Raw genomic sequence first — 15,472 nt, forward strand, 5'->3', positions numbered from 1 at the left:
CTGCTGTAACCTATTTCCAGAAATCTTTTGCATTGTGTAAGTCACTCCTTTGAATGTCTGTGGCTGGGCAGATCACAATATTGTCAAAAGGTGTTCAAATATGATTATTATTTCAAATGTAATGGATATTTTCTGAGCAAGTGGATTCTTGAAAATCAGAGATATTAAAGATATATGAAGACTGAACCCAGTAACCTGCATCCAGATTTTGATGTTTAGTCAGAAACATGTCATAAGTCAAGAGACATTGTAATTACCAATGGATATTCTTTACCAAGGTGCGATTATTAGTTTAATTTTTAATTTTTTCAACTTTCCTCATTCTTACTTAAAGGAGTTTAAGTCTTTTCATTTTCTTTTTGTAACTAACATTTAATATTCCACATCTGGTTGCCAAAATGGAAAATGTGTATTATTTGCTTACAGTAGAGGTGGGAATTATTCCTTGCCATAGCACTGGTATGAAGTTTGTTTTAAAACATGAAAGATCCATTTTAGATCCCTGAAAAGAGGTATTAAAATTTCTTGTTAGATATTGCTGATTGTGATTGAAAACCACTCCATTAAATTACAGTAGAGGGAGATGAAGGACATCTTGCAGCAATGAAAATGGTTGCAAATTTAATTAAAACATTAAGTTATTGTTGGAATAAAGGTCATAATCATAAAACCTAATTGAAGGAAGTACATTAGCATGTAGCCTAAGGTATCCTTTCCATTTCCAAATATCTATTACATATTTGACATTTGAAGAGGAAAGAGGTTCCATTTTATCTGGATGGATGAACGGCGATGGGGAGAAGTGTTATACATAATACAGTGTAAGAGCCCCATTTTTCAAAACATCATTTGCTCCTTGCATAGGTGCAACACTCTGATTTTATGTCTCTGACTGAGGAAATTCCCCTTATTTATTGGGCATCATGGACCTGCATAGGGCAGAGGACATCATATCATGTACTTAGACTTCTCCCTGTGGAAAAAGTGGAACTTAACTCCCTTTAAATTTGACAAAGCCTCAGTTACCAGCTGTCACCTTGTTACCTAGGCTGCCTTTGTGAGAGATGTGTTGCTGCCTGGAGAATGGGATGTCTGTGTAACATCATATGAAATGCTTATCAAAGAGAAGTCAGTATTCAAAAAGTTCAACTGGAGATACCTTGTTATAGATGAGGCCCACAGGATTAAAAATGAAAAATCACAGGTAATTTATTTTACACTAAGCAAGAGATCTGTGTGGGTTATTTAGGTGGTGGTGTAGGGACTAGTAATGTTTATATATATGTGTGTGATATTTGGTCATGTCTCACTGTCCTTCAGTTATCGGAAATTGTAAGGGAATTCAAGACTACCAACCGACTGCTATTAACTGGAACTCCACTTCAGAACAGTTTACATGAACTCTGGGCACTTCTCAACTTCCTTTTGCCAGATGTCTTTAACTCAGCTGAAGTAAGTCTTTTGTTTCTGAATCAAATTAATTTTGCTGGTTTTCCCAATTTGAAAGTAGACCTGGATATGTATAGTTAGTGGTGTCAGTTACTGATAAGCGATAGATTGAGTTGGAAATGTTTGTTATAAAGCTTTTCATAAAATAGGCCAAATAAGGTAATTTGTTCTTTTACTTCCTGGCCATATGAGAGTTGTATTTGTTCACCATTGTGATGCTATTGTACCTTGAAAGGAAGCCTCTTATAAACCAATGATTTTGTTGATACAGGATTTTGATTCGTGGTTTGATACCAACAACTGTCTAGGGGATCAAAAACTGGTGGAGCGCCTTCATATGGTGAGTCCTTTTGCCTTTTATACAAGGGTTACATTTACCTAAGTTAAATCCCAAACAGTTCTTCTCATGCTTCCTATGATAGACTATTAGGATGAGAGAGATTATTCCACAACTTTTCAGTCAAGCAAAATTAAGTCCAAGGACACAGAACCATGTCAAAGATCATTTTGACCTAATCTTTGAGTCTTTCAAATAAAGCACACGTATATCCTATGTATAGCAAATAATTTCTCCATATAGGTTGCACTTTTTTTTTTTTCAGATTGTCTAACACTAGATCATGTATCTGTGATAGAGAATATCTGCTCTTTGATTCATCCATTGACCTGATCAGTGTTTCAGTTTCCAAAATGCATTTAATGATGAACCTCTTTCAGGTGCTACGACCATTCCTTCTCCATCGCATCAAGGCTGATGTGGAGAAAAGCTTGCCTCCAAAGAAGGAAGTTAAAATTTATGTGGGCCTCAGCAAAATGCAGCGAGAATGGTAATTAATGCATGTGCTTGACTGGGCTGTGGTTCAGGCTCAGAAGGAATGTGCTGTCTATGACTTGGAGGTTGTGTAGAACTCAATTTATTCTCTCTGGTATACTCCCAGTTTATACCTGTTTCTTTCTGACACTGCTATGACAGAACCATGCATGTCAGGGAGATTTACCTGATTAAATGAAGGGTAGGGTGAGCTTTAGACAGTATTTGTAGCCTAAAGACTTATGAAAACTTGCTTAACTTCTTGTTCAAAGGAGAGGAGGTTCAGGAGGAACCTTTTTGCTCTGCACAACTCCTGGATGGGAGGGTGCAGCCGAGGGGGTCATCAGCCTCTTCTCCCAGGCAACAGAACAAGAAGAAATGGCCTCAAACTACACCAAGGGAGGTTCAGGTCAAACATCAGGAGGAATCTCTTAATGGAAAGGGTTGTCAAGCATTGGAATAGGCTGCTCAGACAGGTGGTGGATTCACCATCTCTGGAGGTATTTAGGAAACAGCTGGACGTGGCACCCAGTGGATGGTGGTGTTTAGCCTAAGGTTGGAACTGATGATCTCAGAGTTCTCTTCCAACCCAATCAATTCTGTGAGTCTGTGCTACATTTCTGACTTGCCCAGAGGCAGAAGAATGACACCCAAACCATGTCCCATGGCTGCCATGATGCTGAGGGCAGGTTCTGTCTCCCACAGGCTTTTCCTGGTTTACGTGTATTCAAACCTTTCCTCCTCCTCCCCCTGCACCAGCGAAAGATGCAGCTTGTAAATCATCCCCCAGCTTCATTTTAGACTTCCATTTGAGAGTGAACAGAAGGGTTTTGTTCTTTCCCTGCTGTAGGTATACCCGAATCCTGATGAAGGATATAGATATCCTGAACTCAGCTGGGAAGCTGGACAAGATGAGACTGCTGAACATCCTGATGCAGCTGCGGAAATGCTGCAATCACCCGTACCTCTTTGATGGAGCAGAGCCTGGCCCACCTTACACAACAGACATGCATTTGGTCACTAACAGTGGCAAGATGGTAGTTCTAGACAAATTGCTACCTAAGTTGAAAGAACAAGGTATGCATCTCCTTTCTGGGGTTTTGAGAGTTTTTTGGTTCAGTAACGTTTTTGTGTATTCTGAGCAAAACCCAGCGGACTTTAGCCAGGATTACTGTTGGTTTCTAGTATGATACCAGCTTGGATCAATAGTCCATTATGGCTTTTTGTGCTGAAGTGTTTTGATTTCTTTTTTTTTCATCCCAGCTAAGTTCACACCATAAAAACATCATTTGATTGGGGCTTTAGATTTTCTTTCATAGTTTTCTTAGCTATCTGAAATATAATTATGTAGTATTTTAGCCACACCTTTGATTCGCCATGAAGGACCATTTCAGATTCAGAGTCCTCATACATAGTTCAAGTCAAATCCTGTGTGAAACGTTGGTCTTTCTTGCTGGATGTGATTTTGAACAGTACCTGAGGTTTTTCTGTGTATTCTATAAACACTCAGACATGGGGGAACTCATGAGTTGTTTTAAAGTTATTTGAGCTTTGAAATGGGTTACTGTAAAGGTCACTTGCAACAGAGTTTTTGACACTGGAATAAATTTTTAGCTCACTATTTTTTGAGTATGCTTACAGTAGTAACTTTGCTGAAGAAGCTGGATGCAGGTTTGTGAGTGGGGACACTTTGCAGAAAAACAAAACCACGTCCAAACCTCAACCTTCTGTAGTACAGAAGTAAACTGTACTTTCTATCTAGGTATCATCCAGGCAGCTGTGACTGTATAACTCAAGACTAAAAACCAAGCAATTCAGTGGTTACTGTGCTTTTTTGATCTTGGTTTCTTCCTGATATCAGGTTTATTGATGAGGTGTTGTAATTAATACTGGACTGGTCTCAAATCAAATTAGCATCTTAAACAAGAGAGTTCAGTATTAACCCTTGAGTCCAAAGGACAAAAGGAAGTAGAAACTTTGTTATATCCTGTGTTTTACTTAAATTTCTCCAGTAGACTGGAAATGGTTGAGTGTATATGCATAAAGTACTGAACCTTTTTTTTTAAATTTAAGTTGTTCTTGGCAGGTAAGTAAACTGACAAGTACTTAAGAAGAATTCACTTTATTTCTAGAGATCTTAAATCCAAAACAATCAAATACTTCAAAATTTTATTATTTATACTTGATGATGTTTTTATGTTTGTGTTACCATCTTACTCTGCCATGTCTGGGAACTTTTTCTTGAGGAGTACAGCACAAAATGAAAAGGAGAAGCCAGCCATTAATTAGACAGTGACATATCAGGGTAAGACAAAGGTGTCCTATGGCATGGATGTGCTGTGGCAGCAGCAGCTGCAGCCCTGCATTGTAGTTTGGGTCTGAAATTCAAACGACTTTTCTTCTTAGTACATGGAATTGTCCTCCTTCCTTTTCTGGTAGTGCAGACTTGGAGAGTTTGTTTAATCTTGTATTTTGGTGGAAGCATAAGAAACCTTTTTACCCAAACAGGCTCAAGGGTTCTAATCTTCAGTCAGATGACAAGAGTTCTAGATATTTTGGAAGATTACTGTATGTGGAGAAATTACGAATATTGCAGACTGGATGGACAAACTCCTCACAATGAGCGACAGGTATTTACAACTTCAGGGATTGTATTTATGTAAAAATACTACTTGTAAAACATTTTGTTTAACTGATACATTCTTTTCATTTATTTAGGCTTCCATTAATGCATTCAACGATCCTGACAGCTCAAAATTTGTGTTCATGTTGAGTACACGAGCAGGAGGTCTTGGAATCAATCTGGCTACTGCTGATGTTGTAATTCTCTATGATTCAGACTGGAATCCACAAGTAGATCTCCAGGCTATGGTAAGATTCCAGATGGAAATTATGGGGTTTTGTTTTTCTTTTTCTCACGGTACTTTGCTAGAAATGTGTACTTCCAAAATAAATTGGTATTTTCCCATTTTAGCACAGGAGCAGGATTTGTAAGACTAATTTTCAGTTCAAGTGCAGCTTCCACTGTGTGGAACCAGTAGTCCTCAGTCACATTTGGGTTATACAGTGTTTTATGTAGTGGGAAATGCTGGGTGTGTGCTACACCTCATAGTATTGTTTAATGCAAATAGCCTACTTGAGTAAGCAGAAATGAATTAAATCTAGGTCGTTAATCCCAAAACTATAAAGCTGTTGTGGGGAGTGGAGGTGAATGTGTTTTCACTGTTTTTCCTGCGATCTTGAAAATGAGATAAAGAAAAGTTGAATTAAAGTTTTCAAAAACTGCTTTTATGGTGATGGTAATGAAAGGATCTCATTTTAGCGACTATCCTTAGGGGTTTTTTTAAGTACATGTGGATGCATCTCCATCCTGGATACATGTCAAGGACATTAGTGACCACCTAAGAAAGCAAAGCTGTCTAAAAACTGCCAGTGGATTTTTGGATTTTTGGTTGGGTTTTTTTTGTTGTTTTTTTTTTTTTTTTTTTGACAAATGAGGCCTTTCAGAGACAAGTCTTGGAAATGTCTTAAATTATTTCAGTTAACCTGTGGGTCTCAAGGACTCTAGCAAAAATCACTTCAAAAGAATGATGGAACTGGTGTCTAATAGCTCAAATGAGGCAGTACCAGCTACCACTACAGGTGTGTGTTGAGAATACTGATTCTCACAGTGGTTCGTGTTTCACTAGTCAGGAGAGGCAGGGTATTGTATTTTTCTTGAACTATTCATGGCACTACTGAAGGATTTTGAGAAAGGCAGCTTTTGGTCAGCAGAGAGATGATTTCTTCATGCTTTGATTCTACAGAAGGTTGCTTAAGGTCAGAAGCATCCAAATCTTCTCCTCGATGTGATTTAATGAAAAACCCCAAATCCTGCTGGTTTTTAGCTATGACACATAGAGACACACTCACTGTCAGTGTTATTGAAAAAAAAACCCCAAACCTGCAATGTAGATAAAAATGTAATATCTTGGGTAGCCATGGATGGCTGTAAACATTTAAGTAACCTGTGCTGTTGTGTTTTGTAAATTTGTGTGCTGTAAATAATGAAAATCTTAAACCTCATTATGTAGTCATGCTGGAAGGCAAGTGCTGAATTTTTTGTTACTGTTTTGGGCAGGATCGAGCGCACAGAATTGGGCAGACCAAGACTGTCCGTGTGTTCAGGTTTATTACAGACAATACCGTGGAGGAAAGGATAGTGGAGCGTGCAGAAATGAAACTGCGCCTGGATTCCATAGTCATCCAGCAAGGCAAGTATAGGAAGGCACTTGGGATCTAGGATGAAATTCCCTTCTTCTCCCATTGTAAATCATGGTGCAATCAGCCAGTAAGAACCAGTGGGAGTGTTGCTTTTGCCTCATCTGAGCTCTGAAGGGAGTTCATGTGCAAAGGCCTCATCCACTTGGAAATTTGTTTTACTGTAGGAGTAGGCATTTCCTCACTAACTTTTTGCTTACCTGCCTAGTGGGATATAGTCAGATTTGACTTTTTAAAGCACTCAGTTTCTTCTTTCACTTTAAATTTAAATGAATGCCTTTCCTTTTTCTAATAGACAGAGGAAAGTAAGGTAACCTTAGTTGACTTGCTTGGAATCAGTAATATGTAGCTTGTATGTGGAAATATAAGGGGGAGAAAATCCTGTATCGCTCCTTCCATAACATAAACTCTTTAGTGAGTTGCTATCCTCAAGCATTTTTATCTTTAGGAAGATTGGTGGATCAAAACCTGAATAAACTTGGAAAGGATGAAATGCTGCAAATGATCAGACATGGAGCAACACACGTGTTTGCTTCAAAGGATAGTGAGATTACAGATGAAGATATTGATCACATTTTGGAAAGAGGGGCAAAGAAGGTGAGAAGGTTTGAAAAGGGGAAGCTCACCTGTAGATTTAAATGTGATGGCAAGATAGTGAGTCTCTGGATGATAACTTGGTTCCAAGCTGGAGAGAAAAGGGGTTTTTGCTGTAGAGGGTTTTTGTGTTACTCAATCGTGTCTGTTTTTTCTGATGTTGTCAATAAGATGTTTTATAGTCAAGTACCTTCTGGAATGGCTCCTCTTCTTTCTGGCAATGGGATGTTTTAAAATGAAGTACCTTTCAGAGTGGCTCCTTTCTGGAATGAGGTGTTTAATAATGACGTGCCTTCCAAAATGGCTCCCGTTCTATCTGGGAATGAGATGTTAAATAATGAAGTACCATCCAAATGGCTGCTATTCTTTTCTGTATCCCCTGTCCAAGACTGCGGAAATGAACGGAAAACTTTCAAAGATGGGTGAAAGCTCCCTTAGGAATTTTACTATGGATACTGAATCTAGCGTGTATAATTTTGAAGGGGAAGACTACAGAGAAAAACAGAAGGTAATGTTTTAAGTTTCTTTTGGAGGAATGCACTGAATTGCGTGTTTTAGTCATACTTATTTAAGAGGTATTGGGTAAAATACAGTGTCATCTATGAAAATAGTTTAAATAACACTTATAACACTTATAATGAAGTAGATGTAGATCTAATTTTACATAAAACTTGTAGCTGGTCTCATGATCTTGCAAGACTTAATTTTTGGTTTTGGGGGTGATGGGTTTTGTTTTTATAGTTGGCATTTACAGAGTGGATTGAACCAGCTAAAAGAGAAAGAAAAGCCAATTATGCTGTGGATGCTTACTTCAGAGAGGCTCTTCGAGTCAGTGAACCAAAAGCACCCAAGGTGAGTTGACTAATCAAAAGAAATAAATTTTTTCAATATGTATGGTAAATGGCTAAAGCTCTAAGCAACAAATAGGTCTTGAGTCATAAAAACTGCTCTGTTCACTTTTATAAAGTGGAGTTCACTTTTTATCTAAATTTAGAAAAAATTTCCAAAAGACTTGAGACAAACTTCTGTGAGAAAAAATAAGATCAGTATGAAACTTGTAAGACGTTAGGGAGGCTAAGATCAAGTTTTTTCTAGTTCTTATTTAAGCAGCTGTAAATTTTCCTGTGCAAGATTAATGCTTTAAACACGTGTGACTTTTTCACCAGCCACCTCCTCCCAAAAGACCTCTCTTCCCCTTCTCTCACTGCTCTTTTACTTTTAGAATTCTTTGTGGTGGTTGGTGTGTCTTGCATGGTGTGACTTTTTTCCCCCCAAGTGAAGACAGTGCATTTTTGTAACAATAATGCTTTTTGTTTGCTCATAAACTTAAATTACTTCTTACAAGCAAGCAGATTCTGGATGTGAAAGGGAGCAAATGCAAACTTTGTGTTTCAGGCTCCACGGCCTCCAAAACAGCCAAATGTACAGGACTTCCAGTTCTTTCCTCCTCGCCTGTTGAACTATTGGAAAAAGAGATTCTCTACTACAGGAAAACAATTGCAAGGTAACTGAAGAATTTCCTTGACCAGAGGGATGGAGCACCTCTCTTAAGAGCAAAGGCTGAGAGTTGGGATTGTTCAGTCTGGAGAAGCAAAGGCTCTGGAGCAACCTGATTGCAGCCTTTCAGTACCTAGAGGGGGCTTGCAGGAAAGCTGAAAAGGGACTTTTTACAAGGGAGCAGCTTTAAACTGACAGAGGGCAGGTTTAGGTTGGATATTGGAAGGAAATTCTTCACTGTGAGTGTGGTGAGGCACTGGCACAATTTGCCCAGAGAAGCTGTGGATGACCCACATTCCACTTGCTTGGAAGTGTTCAAGGCCATGTTGGACGAGCCTTTGAGCATCCTTGTCTAAGCAGAAGGTGGCCCTGCCCATAGCAGGGGCTTGGAAAAGAGGTGATCTTTAAGGTCCAGTCCCTTCTGTGTTATTCCCTAAATTCTTGCAATGGAACAGTTTAATGCAACAGTAGGAGAATATGTACTTTTCCAGCCTTTCACAGTAATTTAAATGAAATAAAATCATGTTCAGCTGTAGAAGCTATTAGGTTATATTAACAGAAAGGTGACAATTAGTAATTATCTGTGAAAAATTAATTCAGTTTTACAAAGTGCAAAACCTTTCAGGTACCTCGTAATCCTGATCTCCCAAATGCAGCCCAAGCACAAAAGGAAGAGCAGCTTAAGATTGATGAGGCTGAATCTCTTAATGATGAAGAACTGGAAGAAAAAGAGAAACTTCTAACCCAGGTATTGTTGGGTCTTCAGTGAGACTGAAATCAGCCAAAGCTTGTTTTGTGTTTCACAGCATTATGGGAACATTTCTTGGTCACTGTGCCGTAGTTACCACATCTGCAAAGTTTGGTTCTGACTGAAAAGAGTTTCTAGCATTAGGTTTGTCATAGGCCTATGTCATAGGGTATCTTTGAGGAATGTGCACCAAGGATTCTCCTGAATCCTAGTCTGGCGTTCACTATAGACTGTGAAGTCTTTCCATGAGACCTTGCAGAATGGCTGCAGAGCTGGGTGTGCTGCATTCCACATTATTTAATGCACATATTCTGCCTCACTTTCACACCCATATGGAAGTGAATCTTGGAGTCTGAACGGTCAATTTTCCTAAACCACATCTGGTAGTGGATAGTTCCCCTCACTGAAAGAGGGTGTGAGCTGAATAGGTATATAATTAGGAAGCCTGTATATTTAAATAATTTAAAGCCAGGTGAATGCTTGATATGCCTTATTTGGATATTTTATTTACACGTTGTATTTTGGCAGGGGATCGGAATTACAGGACAGGATTTCTTGCTTGCGTAGTAATGAGCTGGAACAGCTCACTGTGGAGACACCAGAATCACAGAGGTCAGGAATCAGTACAGTCCAGTAAGCTGTGGCTAAATCACAACATGGCTGGCAGAACTTGCTACTTCCCACTACTTGTAAAAGCTACTGGTAATATGAAATGAACCTACTTTGGCTCATGACTTCAGCAGTGCTACTTGTGTCTCTGCTGAAAATCAGCATCACGAGATGGCTTTAGTCCTTCTGAGGGAGAGTGACCATGCAGTGGTCACTGCAATGATGCAATGGCTGAGGGTGTCTGTGAGGCACTTGGGGGGCCTTTTTGACAAAACAAAAGCCATTACACTACTTTCACTTGAGCAATTTTTTTTTCTTAGAAAGTAATCCCACAGAGAGACTATTAGGAGGAGGGATTAATTTTTCAGCTGAAAACTTACCAGAAATTACTAGGTAAATAAAGAAGTAGTGCTAGTCATTTTGCAGTACTTAAATAGAGAGACTACAGTGACTGCAGCATAAAAAGAGTTCTACTAAATTAAACTGCAGAGAAAGAAAAGGTTTAACACTGTGGAATGATGGAAGTGTTACAGGCAATTTCAAGAAACCAGTTGAATCAAATTCGGAGATGGACAAATCCTGAACCTCTGTGCAATGTTTCCTCTTGATTGCTGTATAGGGCTTCACTAACTGGAATAAGAGAGATTTCAACCAGTTCATCAAAGCCAATGAGAAATGGGGCCATGATGACATTGAAAATATAGCACGAGAAGTCGAAGGAAAAACCCCAGAGGAAGTCATTGAGTATTCAGGTAACTTAATTCTGTACTCAGCTCTGAGAGTATCTAACTCTGCTTGGCTCATTTGAACTGCCTGAGAACATGGTAACATCCTACAGCTGACAATTTCTTACACTGCTGTTTTAAGATTTTTGGGGTAGAATTATATTGATGTATTTTGGATCTGCTGCTCTGTCTTTTACCATCATTACCCCCTGCACAACTAAGGCTGTACTAAAATGCACACATGAACTCCTGCTGAGCCATTTCACTATATCCTGAATCTAACTGGGTAGCACTGTCTTCAGTTCTTGTTAATTTTTGCAAAGGGAAATGCTGAGAAACACTGCTTAGCTGAAGAGATTTCCCTTTTCCTTGTATTCATTAATGAGAAGTTAACCTTTACCTGCTCCTCGAGAGCAGAACACAGTAGATACATCACGATTGAACCTACAGCCACCACTGGTAACCTGAGTCTTAACCTCGCATTAGAAGAGATTTTTTTTCCACTGTAGTGCAGCTGCAAAGTCCTGGCACTACATTTCTAGAGGTATAGAGCAAGTTGAAAATGTGAAAAAATCTTGTACAAAAACCCCTTATTTAAACACCTAATGGTCTTTCAGGCACTTGCTTGTCTTCGGGCACTCAGTTGCCCTCTTGCTTCTCTTGATAAAACTGTATTCTGTTACATCCGTTTTCATTTGAAGAAGCTTTGTTTCCTTCGAGGAGACTGACACACAAAAGTCTTACTGGCCTGTATTGTACCTCACTTAAACTGAAGATTCCTATATCTACCCTCTTCAAACCAGCATTTTTACTACTGCAGCACATGGTAGCTGGAAGGGAAGGTTTCTTACCAGCTCAAGGCGTGTCTGTTGTCACACAGCAGTAAGCTCTGGTAAAAGGAAGGAACAGCTAACATCCTTTTTTTAAGGTTAAACCTCTGACTTTTACAATGCATGATAAGATACTAAGAAGTTGTTCTTTTCTTAGCTGTGTTCTGGGAAAGATGCAATGAAGTCCAAGACATAGAGAAGATCATGGCTCAGATTGAAAGAGGAGAAGCTAGAATTCAGAGACGAATCAGCATAAAAAAGGCTCTCGATACAAAGGTGGGTTTGCTCAGTTTCTTTTTTTTTTTCCTGGTGCCAGTGAGGGGAGATGCATGACCCCTGTCTGGCCAGTGCTGCTGATGTATGAAGACATCTTGGGCATGACAGTGGCCTCTTTGCATAACACTCAGCAATTTCTTCCTATGGCTTTTCCATCCCACGGAAGTGCTGTGATGACACCCTTAGCTATGGTCTACCCTGGTGTTTGTAACAGTCTTCTGTATTACAGCACACAGTTCAGAGTGCTGTGTAACTCCACATAGTACAGGCTTTGGGGAGGAGCACAGTTCCTTCTGGACACATGGAACTGAAATTAAGAGAGAGAGAGAGAAATGGAGAGAGGGGGATGGAGAGAGGGAGAAATGGGGGAGATAGAGGGATGGAGAGAAAAATGGAGAGGGATGGAGAGAGAGAAATGGAGGAAGAGAAGGGAGAGAGGTAGGTGGGTAGAGCAGTGGGGGAGAGAGAAACATAGGAAAACAGGTGGAGAGAATTGGAGTAAAGTAGAAACAGGTAGAGATGGCAGAAGACGGAGTTAGAAACATGAGATTAGAGAGCACTTAAAAAAGACTAATCCAACAGAGGAAGCTTTTGTTCTTTGTGTTTCACCAAGTAGTTGGTAGTGAAGAGATTTATAGTTAATTAAGACACTTTGTCGCAATTTTCTCCCCACTTCAGGTTTGCTGAGTTAGTTGTCTTCTAGGGAAGAAGTGTCAGAGTCAATAAACCAGAAGGCAGCCAAACCACGTGCCAGCTGTCACGTACCTTTTTACTCTTACTCTGACTTTACCGGTTCCTGAAGATTTTTGTCCAAAAGGATCGTTGCCACTTGAATCCTGACCAGTCTTGCCTGTTTTTAAGTGTAGTGAAAGCCTGCCATTAGTCAGAAGATGACAAAGCTGTCTGTTGTCGAAACCAGAATTTGCCTGTTTAGATAGCTTTGATAAATGCACTGTTCTGAACCTAAAGTCATTTTCTTGTGAAGACTTAGCATGGGAGATGCTTAAAGTTATAGTTTTCTGTCTTCATGTGATTTAATGCTTTTATACAAAAGACTTCCATGCTAATTCTGACCTATTTCTTAGCTTTATGTGGTCTTATTTGTTTTGTTCAGATTGGGAGATATAAAGCCCCTTTCCACCAACTAAGAATATCCTATGGTACTAATAAAGGGAAGAATTACACCGAAGAGGAGGATCACTTCCTAATCTGTATGCTTCACAAACTAGGATTTGATAAAGAAAATGTCTATGATGAATTAAGACAATGTATCTGAAACTCGCCGCAATTCAGATTTGACTGGTTTCTCAAGTCCAGAACTGCAATGGTATATATATAAATATATATATAGCTCCTTTTTGTTCATGAATGCCTATCACAATATTAAATTAAGTTAATTAAATTGCTGCTGAAATACTGAGGTAGGTGCATGGGAACAAGGTTTTACCTCTTAATAACTTTCTGACAACTGTACGGGTGTCAAATGTAGCCGTGGCAAATGGGAGGAGAAGTTCAAAATTCTAAGGTATGCTTTTACAGTTTGAGTTAAATATAAATGTCTTTTACAAAGCAAACATCTGCAATCAAATCCATCCCTGTGAAGCCAGCCAGGAAGTAAGTAGCATGAAACATTTAATTGTTTCTTTGTTATTCTGACAAGATCCAGCAAACTACTTACCTACTCACCAGCATTTTTAATATTCTAAGAGGATTTTTACATTAAGTGGCTGCCTAAGGTACTGATTGAATATGTTGTGTAATGCAGGAGCTACAAAGGAGGTGTAATACTTTAATCACACTCATTGAAAGAGAAAACATGGAACTGGAAGAAAAGGAAAAGGCAGAAAAGAAGAAACGTGGACCAAAACCATCTTCAGTAAGATTTAAAAAGGCATTTCTGTGAAAAAGCTCACTTGAAAACAGCGTTTTTCCAAGCGTCTAGGACAAGTGATATCTAAAGTTATTTGAAACCAGCAACTTAGAGAGCAATGTTAAAAGCTGCCTAAATTTCATGTCAGTGTTCATCTAGTCCAGTTGAGGATGTCAAATAGAAGAAAAAAGGTTCTTAAGTGTAGCTCACATGCTTTGGAGCAGATAAACTTGTTAGGTTTTGGATCACTGGGTTGGTACACTGTATAGATTTACCCTGGTAAGTACATTAGGGATGTATTTGGCATTTTGATTTATAGAATCTGCTAAATCATCCACAGATCTATTTACAAATGGGCCTGTAGAGCTAGATTTGGGAAAATAGCACAAATGCTTGACAGCGCTCTTTGCTGACTAAATTCAAAGTATTCCTAATATGCAAATAGGCCTATTTTGTAAATAAAATATCACCTTTATGTATTTTCCTACCTCCATTTGTTCAGGTTGTTGCCTAGAGCTGTTGAAGCAAAAACTTAGAAGCACAACTTAGTTGACAAATGTGCAGAAATCAGTAAGGTTAATAGTGATGGAATATTAAGTTTCTTAGACGTGTTCACAGAATATTTAAATGGGTATTTAGAAATACCTTTTCATAATAGGAAGCTTTATACCATCCTTACTTGTTTTTATACACTTTCTACCTCTGTGAAATCATGCTCTTCCAGGTTTGGAGCATGAAAAACAACAGAAAAGATGTGCATATTTGCTAAATGCCACATTTGCAATTGATCATATTTTAAAGCTGCCAGGGTGTTGATCTTCTCCATCTGCTTTGTTTTGAAACACATTGCTTGCTCACAGCCTTTCTGTATGACAACAGCTTAGTATAAAATCTTACCTTGCAGGCACAGAAGCGCAAAATGGATGGCACTCCTGATGGGCGTGGGAGAAAAAAGAAGCTAAAGTTGTGAATGCAGAACTTTTTTAATCTCTAAATTTAAGAAGTAGTTCTTTAATTTACGGGTCTTCATAAGATGTACTGTATAATGCTTAACTGTTTTGAAGAACATTGGGTTCATCTGTTTATTGAACTAGAACATAGTACTTAATTGTAGTTTCACTTTTTTAAATGCAACAGCTGTGCTGAATTTTTTTTACCATTAACACTTGAAGTAATAAATTGTCTTCATTTATTAATAAGGCTTCTTGTGGCCTTTTTTTCACTACTGTTTCCACTTCAATGCATAGTTATTTAGTCATCCCCCAGTTTGTTTCATCTTGGGTTGCTGTGAACATGATGATAAACAGAACTGTTTAGTGGTGTTTTCTTGGTACCAGCCGCCACTCAAACTCTATTTCTGGAAATTTTGTGGCTCTGACTTTACCTTTACTGAACTTATGGTACCAATATATTCAGTTCCTTGAAATTTGTGGAAAGGCTGGTTATTTACTTTTAGAATAATGATTGGAACAAAACTGTTAACACTTTTTGCTTAACATCTGAGCCAGAAGAAAGGTAGGTGAGTCAGGCTGAGGTCTGCACTTCATTAGAATGGCCTAAGCACGGCAGAATTGGGTCTGTTGGCAAACAACCACCAGGACAGAACAAGGAAAATGTGGGAAACAACCCCTTCTCTCACACACTCAGCTGTGGTAAGTGCAGTGACGGTTGTGACTGGAGTGAAAGGAACTGGTGCTGACTCCAGCTGTGCACAGTTGTAGTTTGCAACTCTCATTCTGCCCTGAGCCAGTCAAACAGTGCCATGCATGAGTGATCCCTACATTGTCCCTTCCTGATGCTGTA

General features: G+C 38.9%; 1 pseudogene; it reads left to right on the plus strand.

The window, feature by feature from the left end:
- Nucleotides 1–398: 398 nt before the first annotated feature.
- LOC136571165 (SWI/SNF-related matrix-associated actin-dependent regulator of chromatin subfamily A member 5-like) lies at nt 399–14,868 on the plus strand (annotated as a pseudogene).
- Nucleotides 14,869–15,472: the final 604 nt, after the last annotated feature.

This window comes from Molothrus aeneus, unplaced genomic scaffold (genome assembly GCF_037042795.1).
Source record: "Molothrus aeneus isolate 106 unplaced genomic scaffold, BPBGC_Maene_1.0 scaffold_80, whole genome shotgun sequence".
NCBI lineage: Eukaryota > Metazoa > Chordata > Aves > Passeriformes > Icteridae > Molothrus > Molothrus aeneus.